The 10,970-nt window shown below is 30.9% G+C and overlaps 1 long non-coding RNA gene across 1 annotated transcript; it reads left to right on the forward strand.

Annotated features, from left to right (window-relative positions):
• Positions 1–7,523: 7,523 nt before the first annotated feature.
• On the forward strand, positions 7,524–9,809 carry LOC135139085 (uncharacterized). Its single transcript, XR_010282115.1, has 3 exons — positions 7,524–7,587; positions 9,469–9,619; positions 9,669–9,809. It is a non-coding gene; the product is annotated as an uncharacterized LOC135139085 (long non-coding RNA).
• The last annotated feature ends 1,161 nt before the right edge of the window (positions 9,810–10,970 follow it).

A 10,970-nucleotide genomic window follows, 5' to 3' on the forward strand; every position in this document is an offset into this window, starting at 1 on the left:
TAATTTTTTGTTCATGTATGCCTTCTATTTGTGACACTAGACTCTAAATTGGCTTCACTGCAAAAATGTTTTTTCTGCATAAACTAAACAATAAGTGGATTTTTCTTTCTACCATTTAACATAATATTGGCGTAATCTTGTGGCGTATATACTTAATGACTCCAAAATCTTTGTCATTTGGTAAAAAACTATGTTCCGAAACAAAAAATTTCAAATAACTCGTTTGTTAAGTAGAATGTTGCTATAAAATTGATTTTAGCATGAATACAGTTTTTATATTACTATTTTGACGCCCACAAGAGTCAGACCACAGAGGCAGTTCTGTTATATCTTTTTTGGTAAAATTTTCAGTAGGTATTAAGCTCTTAAGACAAGATCTCACCTTTTGTGCGCCACGACCTATTTTCTTTTTTTTCCAAATAAAATAGTGTCCTTTCCTTGTTTTACCGGAGTAAATACCCTCGTTATAAAGCCAAAATTGACGCTTATAAAACACTAAAAAATAAGTTTGTAGGATAGTTACAAGGAAACAAAGCACTCTGCACAATCAATTAAAAAAAGTGCTGTGTCGCTTGGTACCTTTTTGATTAAAACATAATCCCAGATTTATTAAAGGCGCATAGTTCTACCTCAAATTTTGGTATAAAAATAATTAAGACAAATAAAGGATTTTTACAAATTAGTTTTTGGAATGAAATTCTGACTGTTAGGATGTTTAACTCATTTTTTGCGATTTGGCGCTTAGTACGTTTTTGGTTAACATCGTTCAATTGTATTGCAGCCATGCGGCAAATGGCTACTTTAATGTTTTCTCGACGTTTCATGATCCATAGTGTCCGAAGAAATAGGTCTCCCGTTTTTATTTGACTGTCTGTCTCTTAGTCTTCTGTCTCTGTCGATTTTTATATCTGGTAGATTGTAAAACACTAGCCAAAATTTTTTCAATCATCTGCAGCAACAATTTAATGAAGTCACCCCAAGATTTAGCGTGGTAAACACCATTTAAATTTTATAAAATAACATGCTCCTCTACTTGTGGTTTATGAATTCGCCTTAAGTTTTTATTTTATACAACGATCCAGATTTTCTGAAAAAAATCCAAATTTTATATTAACATTTTATACCAGTGTAGGAACAACCCAAGTGCAAGGGTGAGCTAGATCGCCGGTTCTATTTACATCAATTCTAAAATTCTAATTTACAAGGACAAAACGATAACCGTTTTCAAGGTCCTAAAATTACATAATTAATTCAGAAACAGAATAGATTAACTTCAATACCCTACAGAGTCAAAGATTATAGAAAAATATTGGTCTAAAGTTATTTAGAAACAACTTCCCTTACCTCTTAAGTACAGACGACTATCACAGATTCTTATAATATAAAGTTTTGTGAATTTTATTTTTTTATGGTAATTCTTATAAGTTAATATAAATATATCTGCACATTTTTAAAGTACAGCTAAAGAAGCATTATATGCGTATGTTTCAAATGAGTCATTGCAAAACAAAATTTTGTATTAACCTTATCAATATTTAAGCAAGGAAATGTATCAACTTGAATACATGCAGTGTCTGTACTACTAGTAATAACAGTACAGCATAATCAATTTTCAAATTTTCGGTAAAATAGGGTGAGCCGTTTTTGATTTGATCAATAAAATAAATTGTGTCATTCCTTAATTTTTTTGAGTGACCCTGTATACGTAATTCTAAAAAATATGGATGCATTGATAAACCACAAATATAAATTCATAATACAGAAAAATTCTACGGCTAAAAAAATCAAGACGCAACCGGAAATACCAAAGCCATCAATAATATTACATATACCATTTAAAGAAAATTGGTCCAAGTTTCGAAAGAACTTTTCTCGCCCCTGAAGTACAAAAAACATATCCAGCTTTTTTGAAAAATGATAAAATTTGATTTTGCGAACTTATTTTTTCATGTGGTTCCCTATACGTTAATATAAAGATATCTACAATAATCAGTAAACAGTATTGTATTCCAAAATTGTTGGAAAAATGAAGTTCCTGATTTACTCAATAAAATAAAATTACTCATTCATTATTTTTTTTGTTCACCCTGTATCAGTAGTTCTAAACAATATGACCGTAATGATAAATTTTAGGCTAACATTACCATGCTTACAATAACATTAAAGCGTCTCAAGATTTCAAAACATTCAGTTTCACAGATTTAGAATGAAACTGCAAAATGTTGTTACACCAATTCTGTTCCAAAAATTTGGATGTTTCAGGTAGAAATTCAAGACGGATTCGTAAACCACACTTGTAGGATTATGTTATTGTATACAATTTAAAACTCAGTTACTAAGTACAATTTTGAAGTGACGTCGTCACATTGTTAGTGTGGATGATTCAGACCAAGTTAGGTTAGCGTTTTACCATCTACATAATGTTCATAATACACATATAAAATTTGACAACAATCGGTCCAGTATCGACACACGCGGCCGTCAGATAGACAGACGGTAAGGGGAGATCTACAACGGGAGACCCGTTTTTTCGTACTCTAGGGGTCAACACATCGAGAAAATATGAAAGTAGCCAGTCACCAGATGGATTCGATTACAATACTTCCTTACCATACGCTCGGAAAGTAAAAAGTTAAACAGTTATCTATTTTGTGTAACAACATTGTCGTAGTATCGAATAGTCTCATGTTAAAACTGACATTTCGTCAGAATTGATGCAGAGTGTATTCAAACGGAGAAAAGATTGACAAGATTTTGATATTATGGTGAGTGCTTCATGGTTTTGTAGAGAACATTGTTCGTACAGGAGATGCCATGAAGAGCTCTTGTTTTGAATTTGTTTGTTTTTGATTTTAACGCAAAAATTCGGAATTATTACTTCCGAATTATTATGAAACCCAAACAGCTGTTTTATTTAAAAAAATTGTGATAGTAAATATCAAAAGCTGTTATGTAGGTACATAATTGTAGCTTGAGTAGCTTTGAATAATTTGCATATGTTAGAGAGGATTTACTCAGCAAAATTTTGAGATGACGTCATCAATTTTGGGGTGGACCAACGTTTATATTTTTATGTACGATTTACCATGTTTATGATAACCTTAAAACGTTCGGTTTTACAGTTTCATAGTTAAATTACAAAATGTTATCCAATTGTGTTAAAACAACGCGGATTCATGAATAACAAGTGCAGGACTATCTTATTCTACAACATGTAAATAAGATTTATTTTTGCAAATTTTGGAGATGACATCATAGCGTGGTTGATCAGGATGACTAGTAAAATTTTCGTTAGCGTTTAACCACCTACACCATATTCCTAAAATAATTACCTATAAAATTTGACCATAATCGGACCAGTAGTTTCGGAGATTACCTGTCCAATAAAAATCAAGATAGACCGACAGACAGCCGTCAGACAGACGACCAAACAGACAGATGGAAGTGCGACATCTATTTTATCGTACACTATGGTTCACGAAACGTCGAGAAAACATCCCAGTAAACACAGTTGTGATGTTGACGTGTCAGGTACGTACTCACAAAAGAACAATAAGTACATCGCATGATTATGTCTTAACGATATACCTGGAACGTAAGCTATATAACATCACAATGGAGTACTCATGCTATGTGACAAACACGTAATGTTGACTACATTTACTAGATATCTCATTATTATGTCGCAGCAATATAGCTTGCATATAAGCATTTAAACATCACACTGTGGTACTCCTGTTATGTAACTAACACCTAATGTTAACTGCATTTACTAGATATCTCATTATTGTGTCGCAGCGATATAGTTGGCAGGTAAGCCTTGTAACATCACAATGGAGTACTACGGTTATGTAACCAATAAGTAATGTTAACTGTAGTTACTATCTGATTAATATATATATACATGCTTCGGAATGTTTTATTTTTATTAGTTAATTATGCAAAGTGTTTTTCAGTTGATTTTACAAAATGGCATGTTAAATCGAAAATTAACGTTTCTGACAGGGCAACAGCAAAAAACATTTAAAAACATACATATCGAGTATTATATAGCTCTATTTTATATTTATTATTTATGTTTGTGTTGCAGGTAAATAGTATATTCATAAACAAAAGATGCTGAGTCTTAAAAAAAGAAATTTCTTCTCTGTCTTAAATCTTACACAAGCGAGATGACGCCAATAGTGAGTTGCTCTTAATTTTTTTTTTTCGTATTATATTTCCTGTAATTATATTTATTTATAATTTTATTTTTATATGTCCATAACGACCTGCGCTTTATAAAACAGAACAAGAGACTTAATGCACATAGGTTATGATCAGAATTAGAAAATGTCCCATCTAACAGGTAATACGAATTAAGACTAGTAATGAGACATTATTTTTTAACCTCTGCCTATGCGTCACTGCCAAAAAGGAACAATTATACATATACAGAATTTTGAAATGAGCTCGAAAAATAAAATGATATATTTCATTATTTTATTAATTCTAATGCAAAATATGTTGATCGGCAACAAAAGCAACAAAAAGAAAAAAATCGAAATTAAAAAACTAATCTATTTCAAGGTCAGCGATATCGTTCTTAAATAAAAATGAATTAAATAATTTCTTCACTTTGATCGTAAGGAAAATAAATAATAATTTGAATACGAAACAATAATTGATCATCGAGTTTTGTGTATTGACTTTCGCATTCAGTTATAGGTATATCTGTTTAACATGAAATTTTCAAAAGTTTAGATTTTTCCAATGTAATCTTGGGCTCTAAAATAAACTGGTAATGTATAATGTATAATTATAATTGAGTATTTTCGTGGTTGATCTTTAAATTATTATTTATTCAAAAAATTCACTTAATTTCATATCCAATATGTAACTAACTGAAAACAGATAATAAAGCAGCAGATATGACGAAATAGTGTTGACTTTTTTTAATGTCGGTAATAGAGTGTATGTATAATAACTAGAGAGCGGAAAATATGCAGCAAAATTTTGGGAAATATGATCATATGACATGCATCAAATTTATGCAAATATGCAATAACTTTCTTAACATATGCAGAGATATGCAGTTGCACATGCTCCAAAAATAAAAAAAAGCGTAATAACTTTACCTTTTATTACAAAAAATACATAAATCACATTGCAAAGTGTTTAATTAGATCTCACTGACAAATAAATGACATTTTTTAAGATAATATTCTTATACTCAAAAATAAATATAGGTAAACAGAACGAATTAAAAAATAGTAGTAATCGACTATTTAATTACTATTTTGGTAACAATTTATTTTTAAATATTTTTCGAAATATTCTAACAAAAATTTTTCCGGCGATTCTAAAGTATGTATTTGTAAATAGAAAAACTGCGTATTGCGTCCACAGATGTAAAAATACTTATCGGATTAGAGCAGGCACAACAAAACACAGTTCCTTCTTGAAGAATAAGTTCAGGAAAAGGTTTAATTCATAAATTAATTTGAGTTATCTACATATTGACACACATCTCTATCGCTTTAAATACTTAAATGCAAACTCACGATGAAAAATAATAGGATAACGTCCCTTCGACCACCATAAAACATACCATTAATACACTTAAGTAACGAACAAAAATATTGAAATGAACGGTATTTCCAAAAGTAATTAGGACCCGAATTTACCTGGAAGGATGGCTTAACACCCAGTGGTTCCTCCAAACTACCATAAAACCCAAACCTTTCCCAGTTATTAATTAGCATAATTCGTTCACATATTAAATATCAAGATTTATATGCAAAAAATAACGGATATGCAAATTTCATAAAATCCGCTCTCTAATAATAACCAATACATCGGGTATGTTTCTGTTGTTGTCTTCGTTCGACACCACTGTAGAGTATTTAAGCAGGTATACGTTTCCGCCCCTAAAATCCCACGTACCGCATTCTTTGCCGACGTAAATACAGTACCTGGAATGAAAACAGTAACAGAAATAGTTTTACAACACCTTATCAAAATTTAAAAAAACCACTATGGTATTATTTGAAATTTATTGTTAAAGATTATATGGTCAATTAGATGTGGGTCGTCGTATTCTTTAAAAAGTGACCTTCGTCAGTGAGTTCGTAATGCTTAATTAATAATTATATTTAGAGCGAAAAATACAACGGCTTTATTAGAAATATACCAAAGACAAGTTTTTTTCATTGCAATAATTTCTAAGAATTATTTCTGTAAACTTGTTCACTTGAAATGTTATTTTGTAAGTACCTGCTTGGCAAATTATAAATAGAACATCTGTAAGGTGACCAGATTTCAAAAGTCCGAAATCGGAACATTAGTTTCCATTTCCATCGTAATCTGATATATAACTGCTTTGAAAATTTTTAGTTGTAATATACTAACAGTACTGACATCTGCTGACAACCGTATCGATACAAGTTTTGTTCCCAATTTTTCACAAAATAAAATTACTATTCATGAAAATTAGTGATTTATCCGAGGATTTATCTTTATTCTTATCAGATTTATAGAAATCGGAACATTCACGGAACGAATGTTTTAATCGGAATATTTATTGGACGAAATTTGAAATCGGAATTATTAGAGTATTGAAATCGGTACAGTTCCGATCAAATCGGAACGTCTGGTCACCTTAAACATCTGGGGTAATATAGGGAAGACCCAACGACACAAACAAAGCCATAAAAATTCTTTGCCCATTGTCCCTGAAACGGGACAAGGTTTTGAAGAGTTCATTCGTCGAATTTTGATTTTATAACGACGTTTATAAAGCGATGAAGGGTAGCAAAAAAACTAGAGAGTGGTTAATTTTGATATTATTAAATTTATTTTATCTAATGAAAAAATGACGCTCAACTTCTGCATTTAGGTACTATCCACCGGATGTTTGGGGGGTGCAGTCGGACCTTTGTTGGTTTGGTTTGTCTATGAGTCGGACGATCCCTTTTTTCCGTATTTATGGTTATTGCACTTCACGCTCACAGTGAAGCTGTCGAATTCCATTTAGCCATTTGGTTCACAACCACCGAACCTTTCTCGTGAATCCGTAACTCACTTCATTTTTAATGCAGTTTTGTGAAAATTGTGCCATTCATTCATTTACACTAAGTAGGTAAGTTAATATAATTCTAATGAAGTAATCATTTTAATTTTTACATGCTTCTGTTGTTTTTGATAACTGTACGTAAATAACAACAACAGTTTTTTCAGACAAGCTGGAAATACCACCATTAATCACTGAAGATACGCCCGCTGATTTTGAAGAACTTATGGTGATTGTTTTTGAAAGTGAGGCGCTTTGCCACAACATGTCGCAAAGGTATGTTACTGCAATTTTTTATGAACTAGGTGCTAATGAACATAATTTTACTCTAGACTTGAAACAAATACAAAAAATATGTGCCAAACAAAAGAAATTCTAAAGGAAACGAGTGAACAAATTTCCAATATGAAAACGTCATCAAATGTGACAAATCAAAAAGAAAACAGTAATAGAAGATATGCCGCTAAGACCACAGGTAAACAAATTTTGAGGAATTAGAAGATTATCTCTGCCTACTACAACAAGCAGGCTTCTTTGTAAGTTAAAAAAATACAATTAGTCCAGTCAAATTAGCGATCAACCTCGGAATGAGAGATAATAAGCTGAATTTTCGTATATACCTTCATTTTAGCGTTCTAAAAGTTGTCTCAAAAGTCTCATAAAATCTCGTGTCTGCGTCGTAAGTTATTCAAGGTCAAAGGTCAAGAAAAACATTATTTTGCGATTATCTCGGTTTCTATTGCTCTAATGATGTTAACACCTATTATCATAATTGTAGAGCACAACTTTGGGACAAATTTTATTTGAAACATTTTTTGATACACTTAATCGTTTTTGAGATAGAGGGCAGTGGGCGCGCAGCGTTCATCCATACATACTGTAATGCAATCAACCGTGAATATCTGTGAATACTACCTTGAATTTTGAAAAATTTGTATTATTTATCAGTTAATACATTGCATTTAATAACATTTTGCATATTTTCAATACATTTATTTAATGATACTTACCTACTTTGTGTAATTAAAAACTCTTTAAATGACATATTTATTGTAAGTATATCTTAGGTTAGATTATTATATATCTTAAAGTTATATTAATTTTTTCAAAGTAAATTTTAAGGAAGTAAAACGAGTTAATATATTTTAATTTTATCTTTATTCAGCAGCTGTATATTTCTTACGATTGAAATTGGATTGCAGTGAAAATCTATAAATTTTTAATAATTTAAAGAACAAAAGTATCAATTTTCTTCTTCTTCACCGTCATCTTCTGGACGTTCGGGAATTTCTGTTTCATCATCGTCATCTTCGGTGCCCTGAATTGTTGTTTCCAGACCTCCCAGTTATAATCATGATAGAAAAATAAGTATTTAAAAACTTACACATTTTAAAGATATAAATAAATTGAGATATACAATAAATATTTCATTAAATGAGTTTTTAATTACACAAAGTAGGTAAGTATTATTCTATGAATATATTGAAAATATGTAAAATGTTATTAAATACAATGTATTAATTGATTAATAATACAAACATTACAGTACGTATGGACGAGCGCTGCGCGCTCACTGTCCTCTATCTCAAAAACGATTGAGCGCATGAAAAAATATTTCAAATAAAATTTGTCCCAAATTTTGTGCTCTACAATTATGATAATAATTATTAACATCATTGGAGCAATAGAAACTGAGATAATTGCAAAAAACTGTTTTTCTTGACCTTTGACCTTGAATAACTTACGACGCATACATGAGACTTTTGAGACAACTTTTAGAACGCCAAAATTAAGGCTTACACAAAAATTCAGCTTATTGTCTCTCATTCCGAGGTTGATCCCTTTTTTATGCTAAAATGACTGGACTAAATATATTTATATGTACTTACATATAACATAATTTTGGATATTATATACAGGTAGATGCCTGTAATAATATAACACTTTTTAGGAACCTACTAAACATGACACATTTCGCTTAACACGTTACATACATAGTGGGTTGCAGAAAAGTCTTATAATGAAGCAGCCTGTATGTTATACATACGCGGTGACTTCCAAATAGATTGGGAAAAAAAAATCCTTTAATTGTCACACGGATTCAAAGTAATTAAATTGCTGCTCCAGTTTCAAGAAACAAATACGGAACATCTTGTTAAATGTAAATGATGCGGCAATGATTTTTTGAGTTTCCATTGTGACTAATTTTTTTCTTTATTTTTGCTGTGTGTTGCTTAGATGAAAACAAATGGCACTGAATGAGGTGTAGATCTTGATATATTTTTTTCCCCTGAATTAGGACTAGATAAATTACTTAAAATTTTCTCTAGTTCGTGATCTTGTGGTTTTATTTTCCGAACTTATTTCAGTCACTCGATATATACACATAAAAATATTTTCTTCTTTTCTTATTTCAGGAACTGCTATTGTCCCAGATAGGTGGTAATGGGAAAAAGAACAATGTGGGGCGTATATTAAAAAAAAAAAATCAGCGAATTTGCTGTAGCTTGTTTGTTCGGTAGGAAAATTCCGAAATGGCTGGGACAAAAACAATGAATATTATGAAAGGTATTTTTTTTTGCAATAAATATAATTATTACAATTTTTATTTTTGAAGAAATTACAATGAAGACCCATTCCGCAATAGAAAAAGAAGTAGAACAACGCTGCTCAGAGTGGCTAAGGCATTCTAGTCAACGCCTGAAGAAAGAAAAAACAACGACAGTTTATAGTTTCTGTGTCTTTTTTTAAGTGTAAATTATATTGTATTATTTTCGAATTAGGAAATCATGTATATATTTATTTATTTATATTATGAATTTATATTAATTTTTGTATTTTATTACTTATTACATATTATATTTTTTCAAACACTGAATAAAATAATAATTTACTGTAAGCTCTAAATTTTACTCTCCATATCCATATCCCTAAATGGTAACTAGACTTTCTGAAATGCCTATTCATATCGCATAGATCATGTTAATAAAATATACTGAGAGTCATATGTTTACGATGTTGCGATATATACGTAACGTCTATGTCCATTTAATACGTTATATTGGCGTTTAAAATAAAACGTAACAGATACATCAAAATATAGAGAATCTAGCGACATACTAACACAACGTTATGATGATGTACCAGCGAGCACGTCTCTAGTCTGAAACAATGTGGATGTCACCAGTATGTTACAAGCATGGGTCACTGTTGATTACATTACATAGCACAGGGAAAGCAAATGTACGCAGTTTGGGATGTAACAGCTAACAAGATCGTAGACAGAGTTAAATGGCATTAACATCGCTAAGACGTAACTGTGTTTACTGGGATGTACTCGATTACAATACTTCCCTATTAGCTTACTCTCGAGAAGTAAAAACATTCTTTTATGATATTCGATGACTTAAAACTCACATAACTATGTGTATAAACTAATTTAAAGAATATGCCATGCGTAACAAACAATTAACAAATAAAAATCCATTCAATTCGCCGGCATCTTTTTATATTTTCTTAATGCTGGAATCTCAAAAACTGTAAAAAGTGCAAATTAATGTTAAATTAATTACAGAAAAAATTCTGATTTCGGTTAACATTTTCCTATCCCTGAAATTGCAAACTTTATTGCTGCTTGGAATCTTTTACGAAACTGCAATATTTGTAATTATCATAGTTTTTTTGGTAAAGTAGTTTATAAAATTGAATTTTTACTTTTCGAGCGTAAGCGTAATCGAGTCCGTCGGCCGACTATCTCCTTTTACGTTTTCTCGACCTTTCATGACCTCTAGAATACGAAGAAATATATACCTCGTTTCCGTCTGTTTGTCTGTCTGTCCGTCTGTCTGTGTGTCCGTCTGTTTGCCGTCCCCCATATCGAACTACAAATTTTAAATAAGCATCCCCGAATTGTTTCACA

This window comes from Zophobas morio, unplaced genomic scaffold (genome assembly GCF_036711695.1).
Source record: "Zophobas morio isolate AGI-343-1 ecotype UQ-CSIRO unplaced genomic scaffold, CSIRO_AGI_Zmor_V1 ptg000030l, whole genome shotgun sequence".
NCBI lineage: Eukaryota > Metazoa > Arthropoda > Insecta > Coleoptera > Tenebrionidae > Zophobas > Zophobas morio.